The following is a 14,191-nucleotide window of genomic DNA, read 5'->3' as shown; positions in this document are numbered from 1 at the left end:
ATTAGGCTATATGTACACTGGGCCACTATCATTAGGCTATATGTACACTGGTGCACTGTCCTTAGGCTATACAGTATGTACACTGGGCACTGTCATTAGGCTATATGTACACAAGGCACTGTCATTAGGCTATATGTACACTGGGGCACTGTCATTAGGCTATATGTACACTGGGGCACTGTCATTAGGCTAAATGTACACTGGGGCACTGTCATTAGGCTATATGTACACTGGGGCACTATCATTAGGCTATATGTACACTGGGGCACTGTCATTAGGCTATATGTACACTGGGGCACTGTCATTAGGCTATAAGTACACAGGGGCACTATCATTAGGCTATATGTACACTGGTGCACTGTCCTTAGGCTATACAGTATGTACACTGGGCACTGTCATTAGGCTATATGTACACTGGGCACTGTCATTAGGCTATATGTACACTGGGGCACTGTCATTAGGCTATATGTACACTGGGGCACTGTCATTAGGCTATATGTACAGTGGGGCACTGTCATTAGGCTATATGTACACTGGGCCACTGTCATTAGGTTATATGTATACTGGGGCACTATCATTAGGCTATATGTACACTGGTGCACTGTCCTTAGGCTATACAGTATGTACACTGGGCACTGTCATTAGGCTATATGTACACAGGACACTGTCATTAGGCTATATGTACACTGGGGCACTGTCATTAGGCTATATGTACACTGGGGCACTGTCATTAGGCTAAATGTACACTGGGGCACTGTCATTAGGCTATATGTACACTGGGGCACTATCATTAGGCTATATGTACACTGGGGCTCTGTCATTAGGTTATATGTAAACTGGGGCACTATCATTAGGCTATAAGTACACTGGGACACTGTCATTAGGCTATATGTACACTGGGGCACTGTCATTAGGCTATATGTACACTGGGGCATTGTCATTAGACTATATGTACACTGGGCACTGTCATTAGGCTATATGTACACTGGGCACTGTCATTAGGTTATATGTACACTGGGGTACTGTCATTAGGCTATGTGTACACTGGGGCACTGTCATTAGGCTATATGTACACTGGGCACTGTCATTAGGCTATATGTACACTGGAACACTGTCATTAGGCTATATGTACAATGGGCACTTTCATTAGGCAATATGTACACTGGGGCACTGTCATTAGGCTATATGTACACTGGGGCACTATCATTAGGCTATATGTACACTTGGGCACTGTCATTAGGAAATATGTACACTGGGGCACTGTCATTAGACTATATGTACACAGGGCATTGCCATTAGGCTATATGTACACTGGAACACTGTCATTCGGCTATATGTACACTAGGGCACTATTATTAGGCCATATGTACACTAGGGCACTGTCATTAGGTTATATGTACACTGGGGAACTGTCATTAGGATATATGACACTGGGGCACTGTCATTAGGCTATATGTACTCTAGGACACTGTCATTAGGCAATATATATACTGGGACACTGTCATTAGGCTATATGTACACTGGGACACTCATTAGACTGTATGTACTCTGGGGCACTATTATTAGACTATTTCTACACTAGGGCACTGTCATTAGGCCATATGTACACTGGGGCACTATAATTAGGCCATATGTACACTGGGGCACTATTATTAGGCCATATGTACACTGGGGCATTTTAGCAGCGCGTATTCCTCCAAGCTAACTGTATCTGCTTACATAAAAGTACAGTTTTGGAAGGGAATCAGTATGATTTTCCGCCCGCCGCATGGCTGGCGGTTCAAATCCCGACAGCGGCAGCCCGACACAGGAGGAAATCCCGATTGTCCTAAGGTAGGTACTAACTAACTTAATTCTACCCCCTAACACTAACTCTCCCTTAGTTGTGCCTAACCCTAACCTCCCCCCAAGTGCCTAACCCTAATCCCCCTCTAAGTGCCTAAACCTAACCCCCCCTTCCCTGCAGCCTAAACCTAAGTCCCCCGGAGGGGTGCCTAACCCTAGCCTCCCCCCGGGGGTGCCTAACTCTAACCCCCCTTCCCCTAGCCTAGACCAATCCTCCCGGGGGGGGTGCCTAACCCTAAGTTCCCCCGGGAGCCCTTAACCTAACCCTCCCCACCCCGCTGCTGCCCGCGCCCGGCTTACCTTCGATCCGTAAGCCAGGTGTCGGGCTCCCGGCTTAGGTCTAATGACAGGCGTCGGGGTTTCGATGCCTATCATTAGTGCCTTGCCGGGATTAGACAGTCGGGAAGCCGGCGGTCGGGATTACGTCCGCCGGCTTACCGACTGCTTCCCCTTGGGGGAGATACTTAAAAAAGTAACAGTAAAGTAATTACATGATCTTAAAACAAAACAGGTTTCTAAATGTTCAGAAGACTTTAATGAAACATAGTAATAGAAAAAATACATTATCTAACTTCTTAATCACATTGAAGGCTTTCGTATTACTGTACTTTCATTACAAGAATTACAATTAATTCCAAAAGGGACATCATAGACATTAGGCAGCAAGTGAATGTCTTGCAAATGCCCTACATAATGCTAATTAACTTATTATATTCGGCTCTGGTGTGAGTTCTACACTAGATGTTATAATTTTATTAAATGCTTCCTTTTGTTATACTAATGAAATAAGAAGATCATTTATAGACATACCAATGGCCATTTTGCACTTTTATAGATCCATATAAAAAGCACAGAGGTTGTTTGATGAAACCACATCCACAAACACCATTTGCAATAGTTTACTCCCAAACCACAAACTGGAGCCTGGAGGATCATGTTATACAGAGACTGGCATTGGTGAGTTTTTCCAGTGCCATGCCCAGTGCCATGCGTTCTGGTAGTCGGAAGGAGGGCTGTTCGTTCACCAAACAACATTATTCCATGAAGTCCTCATTTAAGAGTTTGTCTAATGAACATCTTCTCTTTCAGTCTAATATGAGGACTAATGGGAGTGTAAAATAATAATAATAATAATAATAATAATAATAATAATAATAATAATAATAATAATAAAATATTGATGTTTATTGAAACTGCTGCTAACTGTGCAACAGTATTTATATGTGTCTTCCGATATATTTTCATAATAAATTAGAGTAAGGAAATGCTGTTTAAAATAAAACTTTAAGTTTATTGTTTTTTACTGTAACCAGGATCTCCTATTAATTTCTTAAATACACAGAACTTTATAGACACTGCGTTCTGTTTAAATGGCCTTTACTGGTTTCCCAAAGCAAACACATTCTATTCCTGTTCTTAATCTCTCAAAATCCACTTTGAGAACCGTGACACTGTTTGCGCACAACATTTTCTGCCCATTACATAAAATAAATCTCAGTAATATGATAGCTATTCTATTAAACTCATGTTCATATAACTGACAGGGACCTGTGCGTTTTCAGCTGGTTTCTATTAATAAAACATTTCTACAACAATATAACATGTAGGCAACTTTAAATAATGCTTTATTTTATGCCCATAGCTGTATTTATTTATAGCTCACATTTACACTGAATTCAGACAGGTTTAAGATCAATGTCTGATTTATTTATTATTCACTTACCAATTATCGCGGGATTGAGTTTGTGATGATGATGATGATGATGATGATGATGATGATGTAGGAAATGAGGGAGGTCCCTGCCCCATGAGTTGCACAGACACATCTCTCCTGAGAGTGTGCCACTTCACATACTATGAGGTACTGTATGGTATGTATTTAGCTATATACAGCTCTGGAATAATGGTGGGTCTCTCTCACTGGCCAATGCACAAAGTTCCACTAAAAGTATGGTGTAAAGTGCTGACCCTGGCCAAAATGTTGAAAAACCTTAGTAAACAACCTACAAAAATAGGGGAAGCAAAACTGCTACATGGATACAACAGTATTTATTGCACAGAGCAAGGTTTAGCTACGGTGTATGTACAGCAATGAATAAAAAACAACTTTGCCTTTACAGTGTCTAAGACTTTGGTGAAATGTACAGAGGCCAGAATATTATTCAGTGTAGCAACTAGATGTGCTGACAAAGGCCCAACCCAAACCTCCAGGTGGGACCTATAGTACTTAGGGCCTGATTCAGAGCTGCTTGAAAAAAGCGAGCGCTCGCTCTGAAACAGGGCGGCCGCATGTTTTTTTTAAAACCGGCCTCCTGGCCGCTCGCATAGCTGTGGGTGACCACCCACAGCTTTTGCGAGTGTCCAGGTGATGGTTGTGATGGTCGCGACCATCGCGACCATCGGGCTTGCGACTAGACCCTTGTGGTAGGGTCTCGCTCCCCGCAAGCCCCAGTGAGCTTCTGGCTCTAATAGAGCCGTAAGCTCACCACTGACATCACTCGTGATGTCAGTGGGGCCGCCCCAAATGGCAGGGAATGCCTCCGATGGGCAAGCCGACCCCCCCGACCCGCCTACCAAATGGGGCGAACTGTCGATCAACATCGACAGCCACCACTTTTGGATGCGAGCGCCAGAGCGAGCGATTTCTCGCTCGCTCCGGGGCTCGTGCATGTGCAGTGCGCATGCCACGCGTACGCCCTGCACTGCCATCGACTCGCTTGCAAGCAGGTCTGAATCAGCCCTTAGCTCAGAAGATGTATTGTCTAGCAGAGACATCTTAGTCTCCATGTCTACACAGTCTGTGACCCACGATTGGAGGGAGTGGTGCCGATATGACATGATTCTACGATAAATGCATAAGTTTGTCCCCACTCTCTCCCCATATAACAGCAAAAAGTGACATTACGCAATGAGTGGGTGGGACCTAATGATGCAAAGTACCAGTCCTCATCCCCATTCCCTTTATCAACCTGCTGCTGCATTTCCTCCTGGGGAGAAAGCAAGTATATGAGTGTTATATACTGTATATTGATCAGCCATAACATTGAAACTACTGATAGGTGAACTGTTTAACATTGATTATCTCATTACAATGGCTCCTTTCAGGGAGTGGGATATATTAGGCAGCAAGTGAACACTCAGTTCTTGAGGTTAATGTGTTGAAAGCAGAAAAATGGGCAAGCATAATTATTTGAGTGACTCTGACATGGGACAAATTGTGATGGCTAGACAAATGGATCAGAACATCTCCAAAATGGCAGGTCTTATGGGGTGTTCCCATAATTCAGTGGTTAGTTCCTACCAAAAGAGGTCCAAGGAAGGACAACTGGTGAACCAACAACAGGGTCACGGGCACCCAAGGCTCATGGATGCAGAGTGAAGGCTAGCCTGTCTGGTACTATCTCACAGAAGAGATACTGTAGCACAAATTGCTGAAAAAGTTAATGCCGGTTATGACAGAAAGGTGTCAGAACACACAGTGCAATGCAGCTTGTTGCGAATGGGGCTGCAGACCAGCTAGAGTGCCCATGCTGACCCCTGTCCACTACTGAACACACTTACAATGGGCACATGAGTGTCAGAACTGGACCACGGAGCAATGGTGGCCTGGTCTCATTAATCATGTTTTCTTTCTGCAACAGCCCACAGGGTGGGTGTATTGCCTTCAGCAGCAGCAGCATCTAAGGAACAGCAGTTCATTCAAAAGCAGGCTACTCTGTGTACCTTACTCAATCTCAGTGGAAAATATTTTCCGTGTTGTGCAAAGTGCTGAAACCCTTTGAAGTAGTCACCTGTGAAGTGAGTTCAGACACTGCCAGCTTGAGTCAGGTAATTCCCCTAATTAGACTGTTGGAAAAGCAGCTCGAGAAACTGAAGGAGGAGTTGAAACTAAGCGATCCCGCTAAGTATGTCGGACTTGTAGATCAAGTCCTTTATTCACTTTGCCAGGATCCAAGTGTTGTCAGGCTCTTACAATCGGATCAATACGTTTTGGCGACCGTGCTTGATTCTTGGTTTAAGTCATATGTCATGTCTTTCGTCCCAGCAGACACCGATCTGAAGAGATGCAAAGAGCTGTTGGTAAACAAATTGTCAGCTCAAGCAACACGTGATGCAGCGATGGCTCCTCTTTCAGTTTATCCAGCAAGTGCGGCTGCCAGGAAAAAACTAAACTCTCCCAAAAAAAGACCCACTGGTGAGGCAGATGAGTCAACACGACAAAGTTTTGACATCAGATTGGGTCTAAAAGAATTGCCTACAATTAATGAGACCTCTATGATGACTCCATCTGATACGGTCACCATTCAAAGAATGGTTGAGGACTATTTTAATGATAGCATCCAAATAGGCATGTCAGACAGTCCGTTTCACTACTGGCAGGAAAAAAGGCAATTTGGAGGCCATTGCACAAACTGACTTTGCTTTACTTGAGCTGCCCACACTCCAGTGTATACTCCAAAAGAGTTCTCAGCACAGCCGGGAACCTTGTCAGCTATCGACGCAGGAGGCTACTACCACAAAATGTGGGAAAGATGATGTTCAGCAAAATGTACTACAAATTTTACTGCCAATTACAGAGAAAGATAGAGAGAGAGAGAGATAGATGCAGAATGGCAGCGGAGTTCCCCAATAAAACGCGATTAGAGTAGGGTTAAATAAACCTCTATATTTTCTATAGAGGTTTATTTAACCCTACTCTAATCATGTTTTATTGGGGAACCCCGCCGCCATTCTGCATCTACTTCTCTGATTTCTGCGGAGGGCGCCAACAATTACATTTCGGATTATGAGTGCTGAGCCTATGCTACAATTACATATATATATATATATATTAGGGGTGAGCGGGTTCGGATTTCTGAAATCCGAACCCCCCCGAGCCCCCCCCGATCCGAGGCCGATCCGAGTCAGACTTGACTTTTCCCGTCTGACTTGGATCTGAAATCGAGGCAAAACATCATCATCCCGCCTTCTGGGTCTCCTGGGTTTTGGATCCTATATAAGGTACCTGCGTCGGCGCCATTTTCTCACTCGGCTGTGGACAGTGAAGAGGGAGGGTGGGAGTTAGGGCTGGCTGGGCTGTGTAGTGTTGTAGTGTAGTGTAGTGCAGTGCAGTGTAGTGTTGTGCTGTGCTGTGCTGCTGTTGTCCATAGGGGCTGTGTCCACTACTTCAAAGTCCATAGGGGCTGGCTGGACTGTGTTGTGCAGTCAGTTGTCCATAGGGGCTGTGTCCACTCCAAAGTCCTGTGCAGTGTCCCAGTCCTAAATGGGTGCTGTAGTGTTGTCCAGGGGGTGCTCTGTCTGTCAGGGGTGCTCCCCCCAAGTGCCCAAAAAAAATTTTTTTTCTGTTTTTGTGAATTGTGTGCACTGTGGCTGCACGTGCATCAACAAAGGAGCAGCGCCAAGCGTGCGCCTGTGTCCCATAAGTAAAAGGCCGGCTGGCTTGTCCGTTAAAGGGTGCTGTAACCCCCAAAGGGCACTCCAAACAAAATAAAAAAATATATTTTTTCGTGTTTGTGAATTGTGTGCGCAGTAGCCGCACATGCATCAACAAAGTAGTGCCAAGCGTGCGCCTGTGTCCCATAAGTAAAAGGCCGGTTGGCTTGTCTGTTAAAGGGTGCTGTAACCCCCAAAGGGCACTCCAAACAAAATAAAAAAATATATTTTTTTGTTTGTGAATTGTGTGCGCAGTAGCCGCACGTGCATCAACAAAGTAGTGCCAAGCGTGCACCTGTGTCATAAGTAAAGGGCCATCTGGCTTGTCTGTTAAAGGGTGCTGTAACCCCCAAAGTACACTCCAAACAAAATAAAAAAATATTTTCTGTGTTTGTGAATTGTGTGCGCAGTAGCCGCACGTGCATCAACAAAGTAGTGCCAAGCGTGCGCCTGTGTCCCATAAGTAAAAGGCCGGTTGGCTTGTCCATTAAAGGGTGCTGTAACCCCCAAAGGGCACTCCAAACAAAATAAAAAAATATATATTTTTTTGTTTGTGAATTGTGTGCGCAGTAGCCGCACGTGCATCAACAAAGTAGTGCCAAGCATGCGCCTGTGTCATAAGTAAAGGGCCAGCTGGCTTGTCCGTTAAAGGGTGCTGTAACCCCCAAAGTACACTCCAAACAAAATAAAAAAATATTTTCTGTGTTTGTGAATTGTGTGCGCAGTAGCCGCACGTGCATCAACAAAGTAGTGCCAAGCGTGCGCCTGTGTCCCATAAATAAAGGGCCAGCTGGATTGACCGCTAAAGGGTGCTGTAACCCCCAAAGTACCCTCCAAACAAAATAAAAAAATATTTTCTGTGTTTGTGAATTGTGTGCGCAGGAGCCGCACGAGCATCAACAAAGTAGTGCCAAGTGTGCGCCTGTGTCATAAGTAAAGGGCCGGCTGGCTTGTCCGTTAAAGGGTGCTGTAACCCCCAAAGTACACTCCAAACAAAATAAAAAAATATTTTCTGTGTTTGTGAATTGTGTGCGCAGTAGCCGCACGTGCATCAACAAAGTAGTGCCAAGCGTGCGCCTGTGTCCCATAAGTAAAAGGCCGGTTGGCTTGTCCGTTAAAGGGTGCAGTAACCCCCAAAGTACACTCCAAACAAAATAAAAAAATATATTTTTTTGTTTGTGAATTGTGTGCGCAGTAGCCGCACGTGCATCAACAAAGTAGTGCCAAGCGTGCGTCTGTGTCATAAGTAAAGGGCTGGCTGGCTTGTCCGTTAAAGGGTGCTGTAACCCCCAAAGTACACTCCAAACAAAATAAAAAAATATTTTCTGTGTTTATGAATTGTGTGCGCAGTAGCCGCACGTGCATCAACAAAGTAGTGCCAAGCATGCGCCTGTGTCCCATAAGTAAAAGGCCGGTTGGCTTGTCCATTAAAGGGTGCAGTTACCCCCAAAGTACACTCCAAACAAAATAAAAAAATATATTTTTTTGTTTGTGAATTGTGTGCGCAGTAGCCGCACGTGCATCAACAAAGTAGTGCCAAGTGTGCGCCTGTGTCATAAGTAAAAGGCTGGCTGGCTTGTCCGTTAAAGGGTGCTGTAACCCCCAAAGTACACTCCAAACAAAATAAAAAAATATTTTCTGTGTTTGTGAATTGTGTGCGCAGTAGCCGCACGTGCATCAACAAAGTAGTGCCAAGTGTGCGCCTGTGTCCCATAAGTAAAAGGCCGGTTGGCTTGTCCGTTAAAGGGTGCTGTAACCCCCAAAGGGCACTCCAAACAAAATAAAAAAATATTTTTTTTTTTGTTTGTGAATTGTGTGCGCAGTAGCCGCACGTGCATCAACAAAGTAGTGCCAAGCATGCGCCTGTGTCATAAGTAAAGGGCCAGCTGGCTTGTCCGTTAAAGGGTGCTGTAACCCCTAAAGTACACTCCAAACAAAATAAAAAAATATTTTCTGTGTTTGTGAATTGTGTGCGCAGTAGCCGCACGTGCATCAACAAAGTAGTGCCAAGCGTGCGCCTGTGTCCCATAAATAAAGGGCCAGCTGGATTGACCACTAAAGGGTGTGGTACACTCCAAACAAAATAAAAAAATATTTTCTGTGTTTGTGAATTGTGTGCGCAGTAGCCGCACGTGCATCAACAAAGTAGTGCCAAGCGTGCGCCTGTGTCCCATAAGTAAAGGGCCGGCTGGCTTGTCCGTTAAAGGGTGCTGTAACCCCCAAAGTACACTCCAAACAAAATAAAAAAATATTTTCTGTGTTTGTGAATTGTGTGCGCAGTAGCCACACGTGCATCAACAAAGTAGTGCCAAGCGTGCGCCTGTGTCCCATAAATAAAGGGCTGGCTGGATTGACCACTAAAGGGTGCTGTAACCCCCAAAGGGCACTCCAAACAAAATAAAAAAAAAAATTCTCTGTTTGTGAATTGTGTGCACTGTGGCTGCACGTGCATCAACGAAGGAGCAGCGCCAAGCGTGCACCTGTGTACCATAAGTAAAAGGCCGGCTGGCTTGTCCGTTAAAGGGTGCTGTGACCCCAAAAGGGCACTCCAAACAAAATTAAAAAATATTTTCTGTGTTTGTGAATTGTGTGGGCTGTAGCTGCACGTGCATCAACAAAGAAGCAGCGCCAAGTGTGCGCCTGTGTCCCATAAGTAAAGAGCCGGCTGGCTCATTTCTTAAAGGGTGGTGTAACCCCCAAAGGGCACTAGTCTCCAACAAATATAAAAAATTATTTTCTGTGTTTGTGTGCGTCTTAGCCGCACGTATATATCAATATAACATAAATGGAGGACCAAACTTTCTCCGATAAAAATAAAATAGGGAAAGATCAAGAACCACTTCCTCCTAGTGCTGAAGCTGCTGCCACTAGTCATGACATAGACGATAACATGCCATCAGCATTATCTGCCAAGGCCGATGCCCAATGTCATAGTAGAGGCCACATACAATCCCAAATGACAAAGTTCAGGAAAATGACCTTGAAAAAAACATTTAAATCATCTGAAGAGAAACGTAAACTTGCCAATATGCCATTTACGACACGGAGTGGCAAGGAACGGCTAAGGTCTTTCCCTATGTTCATGACTAGTGGTTCAGCTTCACATGACGATGGAAGCCCTCCTCCCACTAAAAAAATCAAATGAGTTAAGCTGGCAAAAGCACAGCAAAGAACTGTGCGTTCTAAGAAGATATCACAAATCCCCAAGGAGAGTCCAAGTGTGGTGACGGTTGCGATGCCTGACCTTCCCAGCATTGGATGGGAAGATGTGGCTCTTTCCACCATTTGCACGCCCCCTGCAAGTGCTGAAAGGAGCACCCACAGTCCACTTGCTGATATGCAAATTGAAGATGTCACTGTTGAAGTACAACAGGATGAGGATACTGGTGTAGCTGGCACTGAGGAGGAAGTTGGCGAGGAGGATTCTGATGGTGATGTGGTTTGTTTAAATCAGGCTCCGGGGGAGACAGTTGTCCGTGGGATGAAAAAGCCCATCACGGTCATGCCTGGGCAGAAGACCAAACATTCCACCTCTTTTGGTCTGGCAATATTTCTATCCAAATCCGGACAACAACTGTCTTGCCATATGTACCATATGTAAAGGTGAAATAAGTAGGGGTAGGGACGTTAACCACCTAGGAACATCCTCCCTTATACGGCACCTGCAGCGCGTTCATAAAAAGTTACTGTCAAGTTCAGAAACTTTGGCTAAGACCGTAAGCAGTCCAGGGACACCTAAATCCCTTTTTCCTATTTTATCCAAGGAATCGGTGGATGAGGAGGATGAGGACGACATCTTGCCTCCGTAGAGCCAGTTTGTGCAGGGACACATTAATTACCAGCTTGTTTTGTGGGGGCCCAAACGAACCAATCATTTCAGCCACAGTCATGTGGCAGACCCTGGCGCTGAAATGATTGGTTTGTTAAAGTGTGCATGTCCTATTTATACAACATAAGGGTGGGTGGGAGGGCCCAAGGACAATTCCATCTTGCACCTCTTTTTTTTCTTTGCAGTATGTACTGTTTGGGGCCTAGTTTTTCAAACTGCCATCCTGTCTGCCACTGCAGTGTCACTCCTAGATGGGCCACGTGTTTGTGCCGCCCACTCGTGTCGCTTAGCATAGTCATCCAGCTACCTCGGTGCAATCTTTTGGCCATAAAAACAATATTGTGAGGTGTAAGATGTTCAGAATAGACTGGAAATGAGTGGAAATGAAGGTTATCGAGGTTAATAATTGCATAGGAGCAGAAAAACCCACAAATTCTGTGATTTAAGCTGTTTTTATGCTTTTTTTAAAAAAAATACAGATCCAAAACACAAAACCCAGAACCCAAAACACGGAAGGGTGGTTTTGGCAAAACCTATCCAGATCCAAAACACGAAGAAAGATCCAGATCCAAAACCAAAACACAAAAAGTGGCCGGTGCACCCCCTAATATATATAAAATCATCATATGCCTGGGGTGACCATTCAATATGTTAAATTTTTGTGAAAATTTTTTTTCAAGAAATATGAAACATTGACTACCTAAGGATATGTTCCTGTAACTTTGCTGGTAACTGATGTTTTATCTAGCGGCACCTTGGCATGGTGGAACTGCAGGGTGGGGTACTGGCCTTATATACTATATATATATATATATATAGTATATATATATATGTCAATCAATGAAAAATCGCACACATTATATCAAAAAAGCAGGGTGCAGGGTCACAAATTATCACAGCAAAGAAAACTCCTCAACTGTGTCCTGGGAAACGATAAAGGAGGACCAGCACACCATCCGTATAGCAAATAGCATATCAATACATTTATTTAATAATTATTAAATAAATGTATTGATATGCTTTTTGTAATACGGATGGTGTGCTGGTCCTCCTTTATCGTTTCCCAGGACACAGTTGAGGAGTTTTCTTTGATACATATATATATATATATATATATATATATATATTTATATACAGTATATATAAAATACATGCTAGGGGGCATCAGACAAACTGTGCTGAAGTGATTGGATTGTTAAACTGTGTATGTAGTACTATGTACTATATACAACATAAGGGAGGGTGGAAGGGCCCAAGGACAATTCCATATTGCACCTCTTTTTCTTGCATTATGTGCTGTTTGGGGCATTGCTACCTGACATTTAAAATTTTATAGTTTATTAAACTGCCATCCTGTCTGCCACTACAGTGCTACTCTGTGCCATGTTGGAAGCTGAACTGCCACATGTTTGTGCCGCCCACTGCTGTCGCTTAGCTTATTCAGCCAGCTAGCTCGATACAACCTTTTGGCCTAAACTGGATGAAATCAATATTGTGAGCTGGGAGGTGGTCAAAATTGACTGGAAATTACTGGAAATAAATGTTATTGAGGTTAATAATACTGTAGGAACAAAAACAGGCACAACTTATGTGATTTCAGCTGTTTTTATGATTTTTAGAAAAAAATACAAATACAAAACCAAAACATGCAAGGGTGGTTTTGTAAAACCAAATCCAGATCCAAAACCTTGAAGGAGATACAGATCCAAAACCAAAACACGGGGGTCTGCGCACATCCCTAATAGTAATATTATATATACCAAACAGCATCCTCTGGCACTCTGGTACCTGCCAAGGGTATTTTGCACTGGTACCTTTCTATGGGGACAGCACCACCAACCACAAAGAAAGAAAGGAGGCTGCACTCAGAGACACATAGTAACGTGAAACAAGTGAAAAAACTGTACTGGTGTCGTTAACGTTTCGGGGATGTACTAACCTTCTTCAGGACAGTAACAAGCAGTGTTGGTACAATGTGCAAATATTTATACACTTACCCAAATTAATCCTCCCATCAGGGCTGTCTATGGCCCCATCTCCCGTGGCGCTGGTCAAGGTACTTCCAGGACTGCGCATCACATCCGGCCGGGATGACGTAACCGGACCTAGCAGCGTGGCCATGGAGACACTATAACAAAAACAATTATAATGCCTTGCGCATAGTGGTAAAGTGGTAAAAAAAAAGAACCATCATGTAATACCATAGCAAAAAGAACATCAAACAATATGTGTTGAATATAATGTGATACTACAAAAATGTGCAAACAATTCAGTACATCTTAAATATGTAATTAAACTAGTTTAAAGTGCCAAACTCTAATAAATATGTAAGAAAAGGTGTCTGTGCTTTTGTATAGAAAACAGTGTGTTTAAAAACAATGGGGTATATTTACTTTAGAAGTGGAATTGTTGCCCATAGCAACCAATCAGAATCTAGTCTTTATTTTCTAGAAGGTGATAGATAAGTAGAATCTGACTGGTTGCTAGGGCAACATTTCCACTTCTAAAAACCCGCATTTTAGTAAATATACCCCAATGTGTCTAACGGTGTATAAAAAATGCCAAGATCATAGGCAAAAATGATCATAGGCAAAAAAATACCAAATTATTCTATATGTGAAATTTTTTTTTTTTTTAATGTTAATGATTATTAAAAAGCTGGACCTGTCGCTACATATTAATAAGGTCCTGTATATGCCACTCGATCATTCTGATCTTAAACTCGTATTCCGTCTTGCCCACGTAGTAAAGCCCGCATTAACATGTAGTTCAAAAATTGTAGTAGTATATGTAATCATGTGACTTTGCGGGCCTTACTATGTGGGCAAGACCAAATGCCAGTTTAAGATCAGAATGGCCCAACATAGACTAGCCATTCACACTGCATTACAATTCAGTGGCAAACGCAGGATTTCCAGAGGAGGGTTTCCAAATGCTTAATTTTAGAGCGAGTGTGGCCTGTCAATGAAGAGGGCAGAATTAGTACTTAACCAGCTTTAATAAGCATCATACAAAGTGTATTGTGTGTATTAATTCCAGCATATACAGGACCAGTGATCACAGTAAGCCATTAGATGCGCCAGT

Source organism: Taudactylus pleione, unplaced genomic scaffold, assembly GCF_031769625.1.
Source record: "Taudactylus pleione unplaced genomic scaffold, aTauple2 ptg000162l, whole genome shotgun sequence".
In the NCBI taxonomy this organism is placed as follows: domain Eukaryota; kingdom Metazoa; phylum Chordata; class Amphibia; order Anura; family Myobatrachidae; genus Taudactylus; species Taudactylus pleione.
The sequence above is the reverse complement of the archived record's forward strand: the minus strand, read 5'-3'. Positions refer to the sequence as shown.